Source organism: Mesoplodon bidens, assembly GCF_964165515.1.
Source record: "Mesoplodon bidens genome assembly, chromosome: 10".
NCBI lineage: Eukaryota > Metazoa > Chordata > Mammalia > Artiodactyla > Ziphiidae > Mesoplodon > Mesoplodon bidens.
The window spans coordinates 100,958,345-100,981,561 of record NC_138172.1 but is presented as its reverse complement, the minus strand read 5'-3'; the positions used below and the strand labels follow the sequence as shown (position 1 = coordinate 100,981,561).

At 48.7% G+C, this 23,217-nt stretch overlaps 1 long non-coding RNA gene across 1 annotated transcript in view; it reads right to left on the bottom strand.

The window, feature by feature from the left end:
- LOC308623899 overlaps positions 1 to 5,477 on the bottom strand; it is a 150,091-nt gene extending 144,614 nt beyond the window's left edge. The window contains exon 1 of the long non-coding RNA XR_014016900.1: positions 5,359 to 5,477. This is a non-coding gene — a long non-coding RNA (uncharacterized lncRNA). The remainder of the gene's footprint in view (positions 1 to 5,358) is intronic.
- Positions 5,478 to 23,217: the final 17,740 nt, after the last annotated feature.

Genomic DNA, 23,217 nt, shown 5'->3' with positions numbered 1-23,217 from the left:
AAAAAACTAAAAGAGGACTGAAGAAAGAGCAAAATGAGGGAGAGACGGGATTCAGATGTGAGAGCCTGCAGAATCACTTTCTTTGTTCAAGCTTCAGAGAGACCCCCTTCCTCTCTCTGCAGACCACCGTCAAGGAGAGCTCACGTGATACGTAGGTACAGATAAACATTCTACTCGGTGAAAAATTCTTACATCAAAACGACTTTCATATTTGTGTTTTAATTTTAGGATTAAGAAGGTTGATGCATTATTATCCTAAAAAATTCACCTGTCCCGACTTGGTGCTTTCTGACCAATAATGTAACACAAACCCATGATGTATTACTGTCTGGACTCTACAGAATATTTTGAAATCCCTTAAAGTAGTATCTGTACTGTAAGAAAATTACCAGTGAATGTTTATTATTCCCAGGCTAATGTTCAATAGTGAATTCCCCTTAAAGCCATTTGTAATAATTGCATTACTATTTCTTGACATCCTGCAGGATCTCTGTGAAGGCCAGCAAGTATCACCAGGGTTCAGTCAATGACACCCTAACAAACCTTCGGGACTGAGAATCCCAAAGCCTGCTGAGCATTTCAAAAGCCTCCACCTCCTCCAAGGGTCCAGGGGAGAAAAGAATGGACACCAGGGCCAGAATCTAATAAGAGAGTCTACAAACTCCAAATCCAGTCCTCTGTCCATCAATTCACTCATTCAACAAACACCCCATTCTTCCTGGGTGCCAGCCACAGTCTAGGCACTGGAGACAGAACAGCGAACGGGTCGATTAAGTTTCTGCCTCCAAGGAACTTCCAAATCCTAGAGAAACAAGTGAATGGAGAGATGGATAGAAACAACTGAAAAATGGGTATGTAGTATAATAGTAATAGTGTATCATTTTAGGCAATGATAAATGCTACTAAGACAGATAAACAACAAGGACCTACTATCAAGCACAGGAAACTATACTCAGTATTTTGTGGGAATTCCCTGGCGGTCCAGTGGTTAGGACTCCGCGTGGCTACTGCAAGGGGCACAGGTTCGATCCCTGGTTGGGGAACTAAGATTCCACATGTCACACAGCGTTGCCCCCCCCCCAAAAATTCTAATAACCTATATGGGAAAAGAATCTGAAAATATTTATTTATTTATTTATTTATTTATTTACTTATTAAATGAAAAAAAAAATAAATGCTACTAAAAAAACTAAAGCAGAGTGGGAGACGAGGTTGACGGGGTCAAGTGGGGTTACATGCATGGAGTGACCAGATGATGAGAAGGAAGCAGCAAGCCGTGAGGGCCTGGGGAGAACATCCCAGGAGGAGGAAGGGGAAAAGCCTGGGGCAGGAGCCCGTTTGGAGGCTGATGCCACAGTGGGGCAGCGGCTGAGAGCAGAGAGCTGGCCAAGGGTCTCTGAGTGAGAACACAGATCCTTACAGGCCTGGAAAGGAGTGTGGCTTCCGTTCTAAACGTGACCAGAAGCCTCTAGAGGGTTCTGAGCAGGAAAGTAAAGTGATCTGTGTTTTTACACGCTCTCTGGGGGACCTGTGAGGAATGGACCCTATGGAGTGAGAGCAGAGGCAAGGAAACCAGTGCGGAGCCTCTGGGTGATGTCACCGGACTGGGGGTGCTGGCAGTGGTCCTTGTTCTCTGCTGTACCCCCAGCCCCCAGAGAGGGCCAGTCGCAGTGGGCAGTTGGTAAATAGTGGCCTAAATAGTGGCCTAAAATCCTGGCCTGAGGGGAGCTTACAACCTCCCAGCTGAGGCAGATATGTAAATACTTGAGCTAGGGTACCGGATGGGGGTCGCTAAGGGCGGACATTTGCTGGAGAATCGGGGGCGGGAGTGTGGCCCAGGTGTAGCCCCCAAGGGCAGCGGGCAGGGCAGCTGGACCGGGCAGAGCACGGGAGAGGGGTGGGTGTGAGAGGGTGTGAGTCGCTGCCCCCGTAGGCGGGGGCACCCAGTGGCACCCTGGTTGGCGAATTTGCATCCTGAGAGCTGATTCCGCCCCCTCGCCCACTGATTAAGGGATTGGGCGCCCTCCCCTGCGGTCGGCTACACTCTCTCCCTCAGGGCCCTCTCTCCAGCAGCCCTCTCCCAGAGACCCCCTCAGCTCTCTCCCACACCTGCAGTGGGCACCTTCCCAGGAAGGTGGCAGGGCAGGGAGGGGGCAGCTGAGTGTCGGGGTGCGGATCACACTCGACGGTCCAAGGCGGGGCTCGGGGCTGCCATTTGTCACAGGTTCCCAGGGATGCAGGAGGCTTCCCAGGTCCCCCTCTGAGGCACTCTGCTCTGTGGGAAGCCAGGATGAGGTTGGCAGGGGAAAGATAATAAATATAGCCACGACTTACTGAGTGCCAGGCTCTGGGCTGAGGGCATTATGTGAATAATCTCTTTTAATCCTCACCCAGCGCTGTGGGCTGGCACCGTTATTCTGCCTGTTTAACAGATGAGGCTTAGAAAGAGTGGGTAACTCGCCCAAGGTCTCAGAGCTTACGAGTGAGCTTTGCACTCGACTGTCTGACTCCAGTGCCCAAACTATTAAAAGAAATCGCAAGGGAATAAATGTTCATAGGCTGACTATAACCTGTTATGAGCTGACAACTAGAGAAAAGGTCAAGAAATACAAAATACACCCAGGTTTCCCAATGTTTCACCACAGAAGGAAGAGTATATACGCAGCTGTAACCGGTTCCAACGGAATAATCTCGGGAATGCCACAAATTCTGAACCAAGCAAGATTAAAAATAGCTGTGACGAAAGAAAAAAGAAAGTTGACAGACACTTCCCTCTCGACTTTGCATTTATTTACATGTTTATATTAAGATTAAAAATCCCCCAGATTAAAAAATTTCTCTTTTATTTCTAGTATATTCGCACCCCAGGCTCTCAGTGGTGTTCTCAAAATATACACTAACTAATTTGTCTAAACCCTTTGTCTTTTTTATTTATGGAGTATAATAGACAAGCAGCTAAGATGAGTTCACTCAGATTACACAACTGCGCACGCCAAACAGGAGATGCTGAAATGAGACTGGGGAGTGTGGAATGATCTGGTAGGATCAGCCTTTCATTGTTGGGCAGGAAAAAACGGTGGACAGAATTCTCCTCGCTGGGTAGTATGCACATTGAAAATGAAATTATTTTATGGAATGAAATGAAAATGAAAATACTTTTATAACCAGTGCCACTCAAGGAAAAGCAACAATCTGGCTTAAATCCTTCATGAAAGGAAGTCAGCACTGGAGGAGGTATTAACCCAAACTCTTTCTTTTCCAGGGAGAGAGTCCCTTGAATGTGGCTTTACAGGGGTGAAGCTCAGCCTGCATTCTCATCCCTGGTGCTGACATCCTCATTTCTACAGATTTCAAATCATAGACCCCAAAGATCATCTAATGCGGTTAAATAATCTGGTGTCTGGATTCACGCCTCCGAAATGAGAACGGGGAGAGAACTCGTTTTTACCCCTCGGTTGCCCTACCTCTCAGCTTAGCAATCCTCCAGACACCCATAAACATAATCCCGCGCGCTTCTGCTAACCACACCTCGCACAAGTGCTCTGTGGTGCTAACCCAGCCCTGTCCAACAGAAATATAACACAGGTCGGGTGTGTGGTTTGAAAGTCTCTAGGGACCACATTCAAAGAAAAGAAAAAGAAACAGATGAAATTCATTTTAGGAATATATTCAGCCCAATGTAAACAAAATACTACCATTTGAACGTATACTCAATACCTCAAATTATTAATGAGACATTTTGCATTCTTTTCCCATGCTGAATCTCCAGGCCCCGGTATGTTTGTTACAATGGCAGCACATCTGACCTTGGACTTGGCACACGTCAGGTACTTGGGAACCACATGTGGCCAGTGGCTGCCATATTGGACACAGCAGGTCTAATCAGAGCTGGAAGGATCTTTGAGTTGTCCTGTTATTTGACTGCTCTTTCGGCATTTTCTTCCTTGAAGGCAGACCACTGGCTTTATATCTCTCTGGATACCCTACCTCATAGGCACTCAATACAATGAATGAATGAATTTCTAATTTACCCTTTCATGCCCCTTAAATCATCCCTTCTAAAAATATCACGTAAAGATTAAAGCCTGCCAAGGGTAACATGTAATTTTTTTGAAATCTGAAAATAAGTGCCTTTTTTTTTTACATCCTAAAGAAGGCATACGGGTTTAATTTGGCAGAAATTCCCAGATAACCTTGGTGCCGAAGGAGGTCCCTGAAAGGCAACACTGTAAATTCCTACTTTGACTTTGAAAAGTGAATGTTCCCCTGAGCAGCACACCCCACAAAGCCAAGTTGCTCAGTTATGCTCAGACGGAAGCCATACGGCACCAGGCGCTAAACCAACCCCATTCCTTCCAGTGGGACAGGATGGGGCGAGAAGCAGTGGGGAGGGACTCCTTCCCAGCCCCCGCCCGACACTCACACCCACAGCTGGGGTCCGTGGGCTCCTTTAGGGCGCCTGCCTGAACTAAGAGGAGGGGCCTCTGTCTCCATCAACATCCCCTGCAGCTGGGGCTTCCGCTTGTCCTGCAAGGAACCTCTGAGGCCACAAGTCTGAGCAGGGCTCCTGAGGATGGACCGGCTCCCCTCCTTGCCAGCTTTGCCTCAGCTCGCACCTCCCAACGTCCAGGAATATTTCCCCAGCTCAAGGGCCTGCCCTTTAAATCATCAGCTGAAGTATGGTTTCTCTGGGCAGTGCTGTGCAGACGAGGGCTTCAGGATTCCCCTTCCCTCCATCCCTCCCTCCCTCCCTCCCTCCCTCCCTCCTTCCTCCCTCCCTCTTTCCTTCCTCCATCCCTCCCTCCCTTCCTCCCTCCCTCCTTCCTCCCTCCCTCTTTCCTTCCTCCATCCCTCCCTCCCTCCCTCCCTCCCTCCCCTCCCTCCCTCCTTCCTTCCTTCCTCCCTCCCTCTCTCCCTCCCTCCTTCCTTCCTTCCTTCCTTCCCTCCTCCCTCCCTCCCTCCCTTTCATGTAATGACATCCAGATCCCGTCCTAACGGATGAGCTGGGTGTTGCCCCACTGAACACTTTCCTCCCTTGGTTCTGACTCACACTCACTACCTTGTACTTTGAACTCAGCCTGGGTTATCTGCCGCCTCAGTCACTAAAAACAATCCAAATCCATCCAATCTGGACAGCACTACGGCCTCTCTAAAACCAGCTCTTAGGAGTACAGGCTTTCACGGTCCCGCCCACCCTCCAAACACAACACAGGATGAACGCGGAAGCCCAGTCCACTCACTCCCTCTTCATTCTAAGGCCCTCACGGAGCTTCCACTGCAGAAAAGGTTATGGAGACGATCACAAGCGCTGAAAGAGGCAGCAAGATAGATGCCAAGTTGGGAGAGATTTTCACTGACCTCTGCTGTCCAACTCTGAAAGCAGGGAGGACGGTAAAGTTTGAGGTCGTTCACTCGATCATTCCGCAGTGATGTGCCAGACAACAAACTGTGGGGTTGACGAAAAGCAGAAAGAAGACAACAGACGCAGGAGGTTTAGATGTGAGATTATCAACTGCGCAGATTTTCTTAAATGGAGCAAGAAGTGACCAGAAGTGCCAGTATGACTATTACAAAAGACCGTCATGACGAGTGTTGGCAAGGATGCGGAGAAACGGCCACCCTTGTGCATTGCTGGTGGGAAAGTAAAGTGGTGCAGATGCTTCAGAAATTAGCCTGGCCGTCCCTCAAACCACATAGGGTTCAACAATGCCACTACTAGGTACACCCGAGATAAACGAAAACGCACGTCCACACAAAAACGTGCATGCCCATATTCATAGAAGCTCTATTCATAATGGCCACAAAATGGAAACAATCCATGTTCATCCACTGATGAATGGATAAATAAAATGTGCTGTATTCATATGACAGACTAGTTGGCAAAACAGAAAAAAGAAAAAGGAATGAAGTAGTAATACTTAGTACAACATGTCTGAACCTTGAAAACATTGTGAAATGAAAGAAACCGGTCACATATTGTACGATTCCATTTGTAGGAAATGGCCAGAACACGCAAATCTACAGAAACAGAAAGTAAATAGTGGCTGCTGGGGGCGGCGCTGGCGGGAATGGGAGTGACTGCTGATAGGGATGGGGTTTCTTTCTAGGGGGCTGAAAGTGTTCTAAAGTGAACTGTGGTGATGGCTGCACAGCTGGGTGAATACACTAAAAACCACTGAACTGTACACTTTAAATGACCAAATGTGTGGTATGCGAATTATATCTAAATTAACCTGCCTGGCCCTGCCCCCAGCATCCTTAGCAAATGGCAGAGCCGTCATCCAGGGACACACAGGGATTCCCGCGGAGGGGGGAGCCAAAGCAACGTAACTGGGACGTAAATGTCAGAGTGTGACCTGTGGGGACAACGAACTTGGGCCACCAGGCAGCTGCCACTGGGGACATGTGTGAAATGTGAAGCGTTCAGCCCAGGGTCTGACACTCAGGAAGGACTCGATAAATATGAACTCTTGTTAAGTGTCTTCTTAGCATCCTGTTCTACGTCATCCTTAATCGCACTCCTTGCAACTTTCTAGCTCGCTCTGACCATAACACATGCACGCAGAGGCCCACACTACGGAAATCATGAATAGCCTTTTAGCTCTATTTATGGTACGAAAAAAATTGTATTTTGTTAAAGGAGTTTTGAGACCACCAGGAAACGCCTCATGTGGTGAGTGGGGGGATGGGCAGGGTGTCTTCTCTTTCCCCAGAAGAAATGACAATAACCCTAAGCCAGGGTTCCATGTTTGGGGCTGGGCAATTCTTTGCTGGAAGGGCCGTCCTGTGCCTCAAAGGATGTCTGGCAACGTCCCTGGTCTCTACCCATTAGATGCGAGTAGCATCCTGTCCCTGGCTGTGACGATCAAAAATGTCCCCAGACATTGCCAAATGTCCCCTGAGGGGTCAGATCGACCTCTGTTTCTGTCTGTGTCCCTGTCTCTCTCACACACACACGCCTGTCAGTAACCACAGCCCTACAGGAAGGGATACGTGATAGTGAACCTTGAACGTTCACATCAGAAGGAGGTAGAAGGCACTCAGGCAGGTCTCAGGCTTCACAGAGGCCCCCGCTCTGCCCTGCTATCACACGTCTCCACACCCTGCTCCTAGACCCTCCTCGGGACCAACCCCCCCAAACAAGCCTACAGTCTGTAGCTTTGATACTCAGATCTTTGCTCATCCATCCCAAGTGTTACACGCCTGAGACCTTTACAAGGTTGGGATTTGTTTTGCTCGGGGAGCCGAGGAGAGATCACACAAGAAAGGAGCCTGGTAGGCGGGTGTGTTTGGGCAGAAGCGAGAAGGGGAAGACGAGTGAGCTGCCATGTATCTGAGTAGCTATTTCATCTGTCAGTCTCATGTTCGCAGTTTCTTATTCAGTATTTCCTTGAATTTCCACAATAATCTTGCACGATAGGTAGTTTTCCCTTTCTTACACATGGAGAAGTTGAGATTCAGGGAGGTATTTTAGGAGGTTGCCTGAAAATACGGCCACCAAAAATTCCTCTCACTCCTGATGTGCACGCTACAGCTACATAAACACAGCTACTGTGGACAGCTGTGACCGGTCTTATTCCCAGCTCTTTGTGATGCTATTTAGTTTTTTGGCCACAGTTCTCAAGGTGCAATGGTATCTGAGAAAATTTCAAGTGACTACAGATGGGCATCTTTAAAATTATTTGAGAGTCTGTATTTATTTTAAGGTGAAAAAAAAAGAGTACATCAAGTCTGTCATTTCATAGGTATTTTTACTTAGGAGTAGGGTAAGATAGATAATGCCGGTTTAAGTTTAAAAGTTATTAAATTCCAGAAAACTATGAAGTCAATGATAGTGTAGGTGACACGAGCCTAAGGTGAGCCTCAGTGCCTGAGGTTTGGGAAACACTGAGATCCCTGTGACCATCCACACTTTCCAGAGGGAGAAACTGAGGCTCACAGGAAGCGATAGAACTTGCTCAAGTTCACACGTGATTATGTCAGCAGGTTTGATAACCTTGTTCTTGAACCATGACTAATATCCCTAACTTGCCATTTGAGAATAACTGTGATACGGTTTCTAGTACTTTTGGTAAAATCATTTTCTTTACGCCTGTAATTTTTAATTACCATCCTTTTTTATATAGATATAAACATTATGTTATAATTTATATAAATACAATTAAAGGCCCAATTTCCTAACTAATACTTTTGCAGGAGCTTTGTGTGGTGTCTCTAGGGAACCCAGTGTCTTCTCTACAGACAATACCTAACAAATAGCTATTAGTTCACAAAGGCCTCTTGACGTCTTTCAGGGCTGGTTTCACAGCAAGCAATGGCGACAGTTAGGAAGAATTTCTTCAAAATTAGAACAAATTCTGGGAAATAGAGGACAAACTAGGGGAACTAGTTTGTCATACAGCTGATGTAATACAACATGGGTCTAAGGGGGGGGTATAAATTATAGTAGAATAACTAAGGTGTTCTCTACTTTATTTGGAAGTAGAGACTTATGAACATAATATGCAAATTTGTGCCACATATATGCAAATTTATGCCCCAATACTGCAAATCTGTCTTCTGAGCCAAGACCTCTGGAAACAAATATATATATATATGTCTATGCATATTTTCGGTTTTAACCAGGCTGCATTTCTGTCATACGTCCAGGTTTTCCCATACGTGGCCTCGCCAGCTCGTCCTTCATAGAGAGCCAAAGGCAGTGCAAGCACCTGTGATGGGGTCTGAGTGACCAGAAGACCACACACGGTTGGAGGTCTAGAAACTCTGGACAGTCCCTGGCAGTGAGGCCTGTAAACTCAGAGATGGATAACAAAGCAAGGTCACAGAACCAGCCCTGTCCGTGGAGCTTCTTTGGAAGTAGATAGAAGCCTTCTGTCTGTCCAGGCTTGTTTGTGTACTATTCTGTTTGGAGCAGAGACAGGGACGAGATAAGGGTTCAAGGTCCCTTGGCCTCTAAGAGTGGCTGAAGCCTCCAGATCAATCTGTTTTCCAGGGGTGGGTTAATGAACCCAGGACTGATGTACACCCTCCTGGGTATGGGGGGTGGAGCAGGGCGACTCAGGAGGGTGGAGCGGAGGTGGGGGGAACATTTCTGTTTCCAGTTCTTTGTGTCTACTGTATCATTACAGAAAAGAAATGCAAACTTAAAACAGCCTAAAGTAATTATGAGTGGGGAATATGTAAGAGGATAGGACGCTGCTTGTCCTCTGGGTAGTGCCCTGCTGTATTTCTACATCTGACGTGCTATAAATAAAGCCCAAACCAAACCATAAAACTTGAAGGAAAAATGGGGAGGAGAAAGCTGTTGTTCATCTCTAGAACCCACCCTGGTGCACATGCAAAACAGATGAGCTAAGAGACACCCAACTCAAAATCATCTCTTCATAATGGAAATCTAAGAACGGTTTCCAGATGGAATCTGAGATACACAGCTTATCATTATTTCAAGGAGCAGGCCTGCTTCTGACCACATCCAAATGAACCACTGATCCGCAAGTCTATGCATGGGCAAGTTTGGCTTTTTCAGCTTGCCTGGGACGTTCCTGGACCTGCCACTGTGGTTCCTGGGCTCTTCCCGAGGTAGTCATTGAGATTAACGCTGACCGACTTGGAACCAGGCAATGTTTCAGGTGCATGACAATTCCTAACCCTTTTCTGCCTCATTTTATTCTCCCCAGGCTTGCCAGGTGGAATAGGAAATTATATGAAAACGTCATGATGGCATCTTTCCAGTGTTAGTTTCCCTCTTCCTCTGTGACCCTGAAAGTACAGAAAACCCTAAGTAGTGTAATTTAAACTGGTAAGTAGGGCTGGACATTTCGAAGAGGCTGAGCATGGAGAGAATGTAAAGATTTGGCTGCAAGGAACAGAAAGTCCAAAACGACAGTGGCTCAAACAAATAGGCGTTTATAGCTCCCTCCTATTAAACCACAAAGGAGGGAGATGGTCTACAGCTCAGACAGCGTGCGGGGGCTCGGGCTCTTTCCATCTTGCCCCTCCAACGTTCCCAGCAAGGGGTCTCCATAGCTTGTCCAGGGTAACTGCTCGGATTCTAGACACCACAACCACATTCCAGACAACGAACGTGATAGATGGTTCTTAATACTGGGCCCCAGTGAATCGGGCCTCCTGTGTCTGCACACGTTTGCAATATCAAGGTCACTGCCTCTTCTTCTATCAAGACATGGGTTCTATTTCTCCACCCTTGAGTCCAGGTTGACCAATACAATTTGGTAGAAGTGACGTGTGCATTCCAGAGCCCAGCCCTTAAAGGGTCTTGAAGCTTCCTCTGTCTCCCTCTGGAAATCTTGATACCCATATTGTGATAAAGTCCATCCAGCCTCTGGGAGAGCGAGACACCTCGCAGAGAAGAACCAAGGAACCTCAGTGGCCAGATACGACCACGAGGCCATCTCAGATCCCACGGCCCAGCTGGGAAGTCAGCGGAGACCAGCATGAGGAACCTCCCAGATTGCCAACCCGTAGAATCATAAAAAATAATAAACTGTAGTGGTTTTAGTCGCTAATTATCCGAGTGGATTGGTCTATAGTGATGGATAACGGAAAGAACAGTAAGCAGAAGAAGCAGAGATAAAAAGCATGTGCAGTGTCATCTCTGATGGAACTTTCCATAAGCTTCCAGGCAACACTGCTGTTTATGTCTTTTTGGCCACAACCAGCTGCAAGGGAGGTCGGGGAGTGTGGTCTTTATGTGGAGAGCCTGGGGCCCAGCTATCAGCAGGTGGATCAGTGACTAAGGAAGAACTGATATCAGGGTGAACTCTGAGACGGAGGCAAGATTAGGAAACCAAATGCAGCGCACTTCCCATGACTACCACAGGTTTTTAAAAGTTAGAAAGGTAACTTTCACATTCTTTTTCCTTTTAAACTTAAATTCTCCCCAGCTCGAAATAAGAGAAGGGAAATAAGAACACCTTGCAAAAACATGCTACACCTCCGGGACGGAAAAGGCGTCCAGACTCTCCAGCCCGAGGAAGGGAGGGTGGAGGAGACCAAATTTTTCAATCTGTGGAGATTAAGGTCGCTGACGACGGGACCAGCTATTCCTGATCCATGAAGGAAAGCAAACAGGCACTCATGTTACACGTAGGGAAACATCTCTTGTACTCTAGGCCGTTAGACCCGAGAAAGGGACATTATTGGAATCTTTCTCTTGCTTTTTAAAACTCAGACAAATTCTCAGCTGTCTTTGAGACTTTGAATTTCATTTCACCAGATGCACGAGAAAGGAGCTGAAGAATTCTAGAGGTCTCTTTGAGTCCTTCCCTTCTGAGAAATAAAAAAGTCCGTCTGCTGTGTGTTTGTGCAGGTTTACCATCTGCCCAACTTACCTGGGCCCTCTGGGTGAACAGTAATAAAGCATACACATCTGCCCTCAGAATGCTTATGCTCTACTTAGAAAAGCAATTTCTGTGGACTCTCAGAACAAAACCCCAAAGAAGGTCCTCAGAGTTGCCGGGAGATGTCCCCAGTTCTCCTGTACATGATGGGGGAGGTTCTCTCTTTATAAGAAACGTCTGCACAGGCCGTTTACTACGACAACTGGAAGATCCCCTAACTTACTAGGTACCCCCTAACTTTGGGGAATGTGAAAACTTTCCAGGGGGTACCTCTTGGATAGTCTTAAGAGAATCATGCCCTAGATTTTCATTCTCCACATGTGCACTTTCCTAAAGTGGTTGCAGTGAGAAGGTGCTGAAGTTTGCAAAAGCCTTTCTCCCACTTTATAAAAGAAAGGCTTACCCCTCGCTCTCATACATCTTCCCGTGGCTGATTATCCTGTGATGGGAAAACTCCAGGGCAGCCAACCAAAGGAGAGCCTCCTTTGATGCATAATAACGGCCCTGTTGACTCATAGGGCTTTTGGGTTTTCCCTGGTTTGTACCTTTGTTTATTTGCTTGTTAAGGGAAAAGCCCGTCATTCAAACCAGGTACTTGACCTGGGTTGGGATGTCTGAATTCAGTTAGATGGTCGGGGGTGGGGAACTGGAATAAAAACAACTTTTCATCAACAAAGTCACCTCTTCCACTTTCTCACCTCTGTCAAAGAAAGGGAGAAGGAGGAAGTGGGTGGAGGGAGAAAGAGAAAAACCACCATTCTTAGGTTAGTCCTATAGGCGCAAATCAAGGAGAACATCTGTAAGAAATTTTAATGCTAAAAAATACTGTCCTTCCTCACATTTTTAAATATAAGAAATTCTTTGCCGCTATTCCTAAAATTCATCCCTAGGAGGTGTCATTAGCTGAGAAGAAAAGCACATTCAAATAGCTAAACCATGTAGTTATTGGAGTTTTATAATTTTAGTCATATGCTGGTCATTTTAACTGTAACAGGAATGTTTTAAACAATTTCTAAAATTTTCAAGACAACTTAGCTAAAGCCCTGGGATGGAAGTTCCATGTGATTTCTTTCAGATTTGGTGTGTTGTTTAATAACATAGTTCAAAACCTATTTTTATCAATTTTATCATTAAAATCTTATTCCAGGAGAGGAAATACTTTCTAACTCATTCTAATACATCAGCATTACCCTAATACCAAAATCAGAAAAGGCGTTACAAGCAAACTACAGACCAATATCTCATATAAATATAGATATAAAAATCCTCAACAAAATATTAGCAAATTTTGAGGATATGGGGAGGGGGAAGGGTAAGCTGTGACAAAGTGAAAGAGCGGCATGGACATATATACACTACCAAACGTAAGGTAGATAGCTAGTGGGAAGCAGCCGCATAGCACAGGGAGATCAGCTCGGTGCTTTGTGACTGCCTGGAGGGGTGGGATAGGGAGGGTGGGAGGGAGACGCAAAAGGGAGGGGACATGGGAACATATGTATATGTATAACTGATTAAATTTGTTATAAAGCAAAAAATTAAAAAAAATTAAAAAAAATATTAGCAAATTGAATCTAACAATGCATAAAAAGAATTATACACCCAACCAAATGGGATTCATCTCAAGGATGCAAGGTTGGTTCAACGTTCAAAAATCACTTAATGCAATCATCAACAGACTAAAAAAGAAAAAAATCACACAATCGTATCAATAGATACAGAAAATCATTTGACAAAATCCAATAGCCATTCATAATAAGAAAAACTCAGTAAACTGGGAGTAGAAGGGAACATCCTCAACTTGATAAAGAATATCTACAGAAAGCCTACAGCTAACATCATAATTAATGGTGAGAAACTAGAAGCTTTCCCACTAGGATCAGGAACAAGGCAAGGATGTCCCTCTCACAACTCCTTTTCAACATTGTACTGAAAGTTCTAGCTAATGCAATAAGACAAGAAAAGGAAATAAAAGATAGCCAGATTGGGAAAGAAGACATAAAACTGTGTTTGTTCCCAGATAACATGGTCATCTATGTAGAAAATCTGACAGAACTGACAAAAAAAAAAAAAAAGAAAAAAGAAAAAACCTCCTGGAACTAATAAGTGATTATAACAAGGTTGTAGGGTAAAAAGTTAATATATAGGGCTTCCCTGGTGGCACAGTGGTTGAGAGTCCACCTGCTGATGCAGGGGACGCAGGTTCATGCCCCGGTCCGGGAGGATCCCACATGCCGTGGAGCGGCTGGGCCCATGAGCCATGGCCGCTGAGCCTGCGTGTCCAGAGCCTGTGCTCCACACGGGAGAGGCCACAACAGTGAGAGGCCCGCATACCACGAAAAAAAAAAAAAGGTTAATATATAAAAGCCAATTCCTTTTCTATATATTGGCAATAAACAAGTGGAATTTGAAATTAAAAACACAGCACCATTTATATTAGTATCCCAACATGAAAAACTTAGTATAAATCTAACAAAATATTGCCCTTGTGATGTGACTGTGTGAGTCTGTCTCTTTCCCCATCCCTGAGCCTGGACTGGCCTTATAACTTGCTTTGGCCAGTGGAGTGTGGCAGAAGTGAGAATGAGTCAGTTCTGAAGTTGGACACAAGAAGCTTTGTTTGGTCACACCCACACTCTTGGAACCCTGCCCAACTGCCCCATGAAGAAGCCCAGGCTAGCCCACTGGAGACTGAGAAAGCACATGCAGCAGACACCAGACATCCCAGCTGACCAGGTGCTGGCTGCTGGTTTGTACACCAGCCCAGACAAATCAGCCAGACCTTCTAGACCTAAAGAACCACTCAGTCGACCCACAGACTCCTGAGCTAAAAGAATGCTTATTGGGGGGCTGTGCTAGCTTGTAATGAAGTATTCTTGAGGCAAGAGAAAGCTGATACATCTTATTTTGACAAATTCCCTACTATCTGTTTTGGTGCTAATTCAATCCACAAAGAAAATAAAACACTTTTTTTTTTTTTTTTTTTTTTTTTTACCATTTAGCAACTTGTCACGGGAAATAAAATACAGGTGCAATTTACACACATGGATTTGACTGAGATAATTATGAGACCAATAAAAGACTTTCAAGCATAAAAATGTATTACATTAGGATAAAAATGTGTGCAGCAGAATAGAAATGGGACTGCAAGGAGAAAAAAGGAAGATGAAAAATGTCTGAATGTTAACAAGAAGTGTTAACATAGCGTAAAATGTGACAATTATCAAATCATTATAGCATTTAAATTCCATTTGGCCTATATTTTAAAGTCTTGTAATATTTTTACTTTAAAGAGTCAACCTTTTACAATATGCCAAAAATTACATCCTTGGCAACTATTTAAACATGATAAAAAAATTTTAGATGTTGAGTTGTAAATGTTGTGGACGGTTTTTGCAAAATTCCTTCACGAGGTGTACAAGTTAAAATTCTTGAAAACCACTATTCCAGAAAACCACTCAAGTAGTTTCTATTTAACAGGTGAAATGTGCTGTATCTATTGTGTATTTCACGTAGTTCCCTGTGCATATGTGTAAGAATAAGCTTATATACATTCTTATGTGTGCATGCATATAGATTTACATTCACGTGCAACTTTATTCAAAGCGATGGTTTCCTGCTTAAATGTATAATTTCTCCGTGACCAGTCAGCCATAGCTTTTTGTTTTCTTGAAGAGAGATGGAATGACTCCTGGTCCAGGAAAAGGAAGGGCGTAGGCCCCCTGCTGAGAAGCAGAACAAGATATGGAAAGAGAAGTGGGTTTTCCTTCAGAAGATGCTGGGACCCATGTGAGAGAGCGCGAGATCTCAGACAGTCAGTCCATGATATCAGGCAACCAGTGTTAATTTGTGTATGGTGGTGAACAAGACTGATAAAATCCCCTACTTTTTTTTTTTTTTTTTTTGCGGTACGCGGGTCTCTCACTGCCGTGGCCTCTCCCGTCGCGGAGCACAGGCTCCGGACGCGCAGGCTCAGCGGCCATGGCTCACGGGCCCAGCTGCTCTGCAGCATGTGGGATCTTCCCGGACCGGGGCACGAACCCGTGTCCCCTGCATCGGCAGGCGGACTCCCAACCACTGCGCCACCAGGGAAGCCCAAAGTCCCCTACTTTTAAGGAACTTAGATTCCAGTAGGTGTCCAGAAATCACAGAGACATGCCAACAGTTCTGGAAGCCCGGCCGGAGGGACACCAGATGGAAGTTAGGGGGACTTTGTTGTCTTGTTTTTGCAGCTTCATGCCTCCAGGCCCCTGCACATGCTGTTCTCTCTGCCCAGAATGTTCTTCCCTTTTCTTATTACATTTCATGTTAGTTACTGGCAGAGATAACATATTTACATGGTTCAAAAGTCAAAATAATGAAGAATGATTAGGAAGAGTGGCTCCCACCCTGGCCTGGTCCTCTGCCTTCCTACTGGTGGGGGGGGGGCGGGGGGTGTCATGTCTATTAGTTCCTTGTTTATGTTGCCAGTCTTTCTGCAAATATAAGGAAATATGGACATATATGCCCCCAACTTTCCTTACACAAAACGTAACCCACTATATGCGCTCACTGCTCTTTGGTTGCTTTTTTTTTTTTGCTTAACAGTGTATTCTGGAGGCCTTGTTCTATCAGAGTACTGACGGCAACCCTTTCTTTCTCCAGCTGTATACTATGTTACTGCGGGGACATCAGTAGATTACCCAGCTCTCTATAGATGGACATGTGGGTTCCAGACGTCCGCTATTACAAACAACGCTGCCGTGAATAGCCGTGTTCGCACATCATCCCATACATGTGCAGACGCCTCTGGGGGATAAATTCCCAGAAGTGCTGCCCCACCTTTTCTTCCTGGCAAATTCTTACTCACCTTCTGACACCCACAGCCCAGGGAGACAGACATAAGAAGAGGCATGTCCAGAGAGCTGCAGGAAGCATATCTGCCTTCTCCACAAAGCTGGGAGCATCTTAGGGCATGTATCCCTTATTTGCCTTTAAATTCCCATGAATAAATAAATGAACGGATGATGTTCAGACTTCGGTTTCTTAAGAAACTCGGGGAGACAACGCCTACCAGAGAAGTGTACTCCTTCTCTAGGTACAAATTCCTGCTCATCACTATGAAATCTATATCTATATACAGTCTAAACATTAATAACCAGAGCAGTGAAGGGACTCAGAACACATAGCAAATTCCAACGACCCACTCTTCTAGAAACAATTAATTCCTCAATCCAAACCTTAAGGAAGATTGTTTTAAGAAAAAATCTTGAATATGCATGCATAAATTTCATTTTGACTGTTCTTATATTGTTTCTTTTTGTCTTTCTGAAGCATTACTGGAAGTTATCAAATGAGCAAGTAAATAAGGGAAAGCACACCTAGCACAGCTCTGTAGTTGCCTCAGTGTATGGAGATGCAAAGTATGAGCAAAGTATGAGATGCAAAGTATGACAACAACGGGCAGCATGCGTCCAACGTTTACTGTGTGTCAATCTCCTGTGCTTCCAGATGTGTTCTCTCAGTTAAACCCCTTCAAAAACAAAAACTGCACAGTCGTACTATTATTATTCCCAGTTTATAAATTTAGAAACTGAGGCACAGAGAGGTTAAGAAACTTGTCCAAGGGCACATAGTTAGCAACTAGTGGAGCTGGAATTTGAAGCCAAGCAATCCAACTGGAGAGTCCATGTCATTCATTTCAGTGCTGTTCCTTCGTGTGTCCTTTACATAAAGAAAGATTAAAGGTGGACTTCCCTGGTGGTCCAGTGGGTAAGACCCTGCGCTCCCAATGCAGGGGGCTCAGGTTCAATCCCTGGTCAGGGAACTAGATCCCACATGCATGCCGAAACTAAGAGTTCTCATGCTGCAACTAAGAAGCCCACATGCCACAACTAAGAGTCCACATGCTGCAACTAAGAAGCCCACATGCCGCAACTAAAGATCCCACATGCCACAACGACGATCCCACGTGCCCCAACTAAGACCCAATGCAGCCAAAAATAAATAAATAAATAAATAAATAAATAAATAAGAATAAAGGTCACAATATGGGGTTGCAATAATGGTCACAGCCATCAGGAATGCAGGCTCCTTATCAATACAGAGCTTCTACCTCATGCCCCAAAATGGCTACTGAGCTCCAGCCACCACATCCACATCCCAGCCTACATAAAGGAGGAAGGGGAAATAAGAGTATACCCCTCCTCTCTTGACTACTGCTTCCCAGAATTTGAATGTGATACTTCTGCTTTTACTCCATTGGTCACAATCCACAACTGCACCCCTGGCCATATCTAGTTCCAAGGAAGGTTGGGGAAAGTAGCCCTTGTTCTGGAAAGGCATGCTAAAAATGTTGGGGTTCACTGTTGAGGGAGAAGTGGAAATGGATATCAAGGAGGAACTGGCAGATTCTACCTCACACAGTAATAGAGAAGCATAAATGCATGGAATCCCAGTGTGAAAGGGGTTTTTTAATTACCAAGTAAAAGTGCTTATCTGATGCTTAAGCTTTCCTGCCCATTGGTTGTCCCCACTCCCACCCCCACTCACCTCATAAAAAGAGGTCTGGGCCAACCCATATGATGTCTGGACAGCATTTTCATCTGTTTAGCTGACATCCAGTGGTCCTTGTTTCAACACCTTAAGGTCATTCAGAATAACTCTCAAACCCGAGCCCTCTTGCTTTAATAATTCCGATCTTTGAAGAGAGCCACCAAGTCCCCACAGCCAGACTCCTCTCCTCCCAGCACCCACTGTGCTCTACACCACCTCCCAGCGTGTTACCCACGGTGGGACCTCAAGTCCTAGGAGTGGCCTTACACAGTCAGAGGAGGACAGCCACTCTGAGAAAACAGGCATCTGTTAATATACTTCTAGAACAGCTTCTCCGCTTGCTTTAGGATTTTTGCCAACTGCTTCACACTTTTAATTCAGACAGTGCACCACATCCTGAAGCTAGATATCCCCGATTCCGTTTGTTACAGTTGAGTTTTTGGCTTTGCCGTAGAACCTTCCATATCTGCCAATTTTTACCTTCTCCTATGGGTCGGGCCTCTTGGCTTGAACCTACAAAGATAGTTTTAAATCCTGAGTCTGTCGATCAACAAATCATCCATCCCTCCCACCTGCAACTGCAGCTGGCAATAACTCTGGGGCTCCATCAGTGACACTGAGCAGAGCGCTGCACAGGGCAGGGCCCAGGCCAAGGCTGTGTGACACGCCCTGAAATCCTTCCTCTGGGTGACACGGGTCCATGAAGCAGCCCTTTCTGTGGCAACAAGGAAAACTGGTTTGGATGTGTGTTGCTGCCATAGCGACGCCCAAGCAGGCAGCTAAGAGCCCCGGGGACTTGGCCGCTGGCAGCACCTGCTACCAGAACTTTCCTTCAGCAGTGAGGAGACTTCCAGAGCCCTCTGGAGCCAGGAGCTGGTGGTTGGGAGACAGCATTCACTCATGCATGCATTCGTTCCTCATTCATTTGTAAAACATATACTGAGGTCTTCTACAAGCCAGAGGCTATCCGAGAGGTCAACGAGATCCTATGAGCTGTCTGTCTAGTGGGAAGTAACACCACAGCCAGGACGACTCTATGAAACTGCGTCAGGTCATGCCACCCTCCAGTCAGCACTCCGAGGGGCTCCCACGGCCCTTCCCCTGGCCCCCAGAGCCCTGCCCAGCCCACATTTCCCCCACACCCATTCTCTCCCCTCCAGCCACCCTGGCTTCCTTTTCTAACACCCCAGATGGGTGTGCTCCTGCCCTCCCACCTTTGCATTTCTCTTTCCTTTGTCTAGAATGTTCTTCCCCAGGTTTCTACGTGGCTCCCTCCCTCCCTCCCCCTTCTTCAAACCTTTACTCAAAAATCACCTTCTCAGTGAGGCCTTCTCTGGCCGCCGTGCCTCAGTGTTAGCACTCCCCGCGTATCTCGTCCCTCCTTCCCGATTTATTTATTCTCCTTATCCTCTCCTCCAACATTCACTATCCTAATTTTTAATCTCATTTCATTTCTATTTCCCCCACTAGCAATTAAGCCTCTGAGAGCAGCAGGGAGCTATGGATTTTTCCTTTGGTATTCAGAGCTCTTAGATCAGTGACTGTTAGGATGAATGAATATGCAATTTCAATATAACATGATATATCCTGTAAAGCAGGGGTCCCCGGCCCCCGGGCCGCGGCCTGTTAGGAGCTGGGCCGCACAGCAGGAGGTGGGTGGCGGATGAGCTAGCGAAGCTTCATCTGCGCTCCCCATTGCTCACATTACCACCTGAACCATTCCCCACCCCCACCCCCCACCGCCATGGAAACACTGTCTTCCACGAAGCCGGTCCCTGGTGCCGAAAACGTTGGGGACGGCCGCTGTAAAGGAAGAATTCGGGGTGCCATAGAAGCACATAGGAAAGCCTCCTAACCCAGCCTCGGGAGGTCAAGAGGCTTTTCTGAAAGCTGTAGGATGAGTCAGAGCAGGCCAGTAAGGAGCGGAGAGGAAGGCCGTTCCAGGAAGAAGAAACAGCACAGGAACAACTCCAGTGGACGGAGACCCGGCGCCTTGGGAACAGGGCGCTAGGCAGCTCTGCGCAGTGGATGTGGCACCATGGGACCACGGGAGGAGGAGGGCTGCAGGCACGCGGAGAAGCCACAAACCCAGAGAAGGGGCTGAGAAGCCACCCAGCCAGCACCAGGAGCCAGTGAAGCGAATGGCGAAGCAGCATCATCCAATTCCGACTTTAGAACGGCCGGAGTGCGTGGCCCCTCGGCCTCTTGGCTAAATCAAGGGCAGAAAGGCCAGAGCGTGGAGCACGGACGGGAGGGGAGCCAGACAGGAGACAGGACAGCAGTGGGAACGATGGCTCCCTCATCCCTGAAAGAGGATCGCGGTGACTAGGGCAGGGGTAGCCGACGTGCTCCGTGAGAGACCAGACGGTAAACACTGGGAGCAGATTCAAGTCAGCCAGCGTAGTAAGAAGGCAGCCGGAGAGCAGGCAGATGAAGGGGCGTGGATGCTTTCCAGTAAAACTCTGTTTACAAAATAGTCGGCCGCCAGATCTGGCCTGTGGGCCATAGTTTACGACTCCAGAACTGGGGGTCCTGGAGAGAGATGGCAGAGCCAGCAGAGCGGGTGGTGGGTGGGCTTTGGCGGCGGACAGGCCGGCCCCACTGTGGGCGCTCAGGCCCCACGGAGCTGAGACCATCGGGGCCCCTGGCCCCGAGTCGAGGGTGACCCAGGAGAATCTCTGCAACTACCTGATTCCAGTTGGAAATATCCCAAGAGAGAGCGAGAAGCCGTGCAGGGCAGGGCAGCCAAAACCGGACGGAGGGAGACAGGGCGTCCCCAAGAGCGTCTGGGGCCTGGACGTGGGGATCCCTCCCACCTGCCTTAGAGCGACTGCAAGGCGCCCTGACCGTTCCTCCTCAGAACGTCTCCCGTCGCGGCCCCGCGGGGCCCCCCCTCCACCCTCCTCTGCCGGGTTCCCCTCCACGACGCCGGTGTCTTCCCTTCCGTGGGATCCTCCCCAAGCGGATAAAGCTCAGCGAGCCCCACTGAGAACCAGAGAATGCCAGGGTGCGCGTGTGTGATGGGCGGCCAGGGTGCGCGCGTGTGACGGGCGGCCAGGGTGCGCGTGTGTGTGACGGGCGGCCAGGGTGCGCGTGTGTGATGGGCGGCCAGGGTGCGCGTGTGTGTGACGGGCGGCCAGGGTGCGCGTGTGAGATGGGCGGCCAGGGTGCGCGCGTGTGACGGGCGGCCAGGGTGCGCGTGTGTGTGACGGGCGGCCAGGGTGCGCGCGTGTGACGGGCGGCCAGGGTGCGCGTGTGTGTGACGGGCGGCCAGGGTGCGCGTGTGTGATGGGCGGCCAGGGTGCGCGTGTGTGTGACGGGCGGCCAGGGTGCGCGCGTGAGATGGGCGGCCTCCAAAACACAGGCCCCGGGGGGTGAGAGAACGTGACAAGGAGCAGGGCGCGGATCTGGGGTCCTCACGGAGTCGGACAGGTGCCGAACCCCCCAAGAGCTGCGCGCAAGACAACTGCGGGAAGAAGAAGAAGAAGAAGACGCAGCAAACGCAGATGCCGAGGGACTGGGCCCGTCGGGCTCCTCTCCGACGCCTCCCGCAGGCGGGCAGCAGGGCCGGGCGCGCCTCCCCAGCACATGCCCCACAAGCGGCTCCTGTTCCCCGCAGGTTTTAAAGGTCACACGCTGACGTGACCGTCACTAAGACCGCGATGCAAACGCTCACAGGAGGCTTTGTGCCAGAGGCGCGGCCCGCCCACGGGCTCCACACACAGAGGGCGGCCCTTCATGTCACCCAGAGCCTGGCCAAGGACCGGCCCCGGCGGGTGGGGTGCTGGCAGCCGGGCGGGTCCTCGAGCGGGTACCACGACGGCCTCGCCCCAGGCTCGTGACCTGTGACCTTCCACTGCCCACCCTCAGGGAGTCTGCGAGTGGTTCAAAGGCAAGTGTGCACCGCAGTTTGCAGTCTAGCAGCTGAAGGAGTGAAACCGGCCTCTGCTTGTCCTGGGCCCACCTGCTGCTGTACAGAGTCCACGAGGACCCCAGATTCTCAACGAAGAGGCCGGGCCGCGCCCCGCCCTCGGGGCCCATTGTAAACCCATCCCACCCACCAGCCCCGTTCCCCCGGGGCCTCCCCGGCCTCCCCCTCCTCTCTCACCCACCCAGCGAACCCAGGGCTGCGTGGTGTGCACACGAGCCCCAGGCCTGCCGGCCAGAGGCCTCCTACACCATCCAGCCTGGGGGGCTCCCGGGAAGGCTGGGAGCAGATCCGGGCAGATAGGGCTTCTTCCCAACACCTTAGGAAAGGCTGGCACTTACACAACACTGCCCACCCGACACACACACACGCAGACGAGACCCCTCTACTTCTAACTCGTGGCGCCAGCACTGGCTGCTCTGGGGTGATGGATGAAGGCTCTAAAAGCACACCCACCAAGAGCTCGACTGCAGCCCGTCTGCAGGGACCCTGGGCACCCTGTAGGCAGTGGTCCTGCAGGAGGCAGTGCCCTAGTCTGGGTTTTGTTTGTTCTGCTTGCTCAAACTTTCATGCTTCCCATTGTTTGTCAGCTCACAGGAGCTCAGGTAACAAGCAGAGAACTGTGCCCGGATGGAGACCCTGGACGGCTGCCACCCCCCTTTCCCTCCCCCACCCCCATGATGCACTTCCCGTTCACGCAGGGGAAGCTTCCGGAACGGGCAGTGTTCACGCTGTTGACCGCAGCTGAGGGCCTCTGAGAAGCTGCAGCAGCGTCAGGCGGGTGTCAGGACCCGCTCTGGCACCATGCGGGGCCGCGTTGGCTTCAGGACCACCAGGCCCAGCTAGGACTCCAGGCTAACCTCGGAGCAAATGCCAGCCCCTCCTCACGAGACCACACAAGACTGGGCCCCTGCAGGGTGGGGACGGGTGCCCCCCTGCTGCGTGACCCCAACGGGGTGGGAGAGAAGAGTAGGCCTCAGAGGGTGGGAGACAGAACCCGGCAGCTGTCTGAAGACAGAGGGATGAGACGGGGTGCCTGGGCTCCCCCAGAGCAGAAGCTTCACAGCCACTCTGACATCCAGATACAGTCTGAGCCAAACACACCACGATGCCTCCCAGGCTTAAGAGCCTGGTGGGGTCCTAAGCAAAGCCCTCCCACAAGACCAGCCCCCCTCCATGTGAATCAGCTGTGTGACCACATGCACCTCAGCAACCTCTCTGGGCCTCCATTTCCATAGCATTGGAGCAGGATGGTGAACACCCCATCCTTGACGTTTGCTGTAGGCACGGAGGCCAGTGCCTGCCCCACGGGAGAGCCGGGTCAGCATCAGTCATGATACAACGAGGACTCTCCTGGTCCTAAACCAGCAAAGGCCTCACGGACCCAAATTCAAC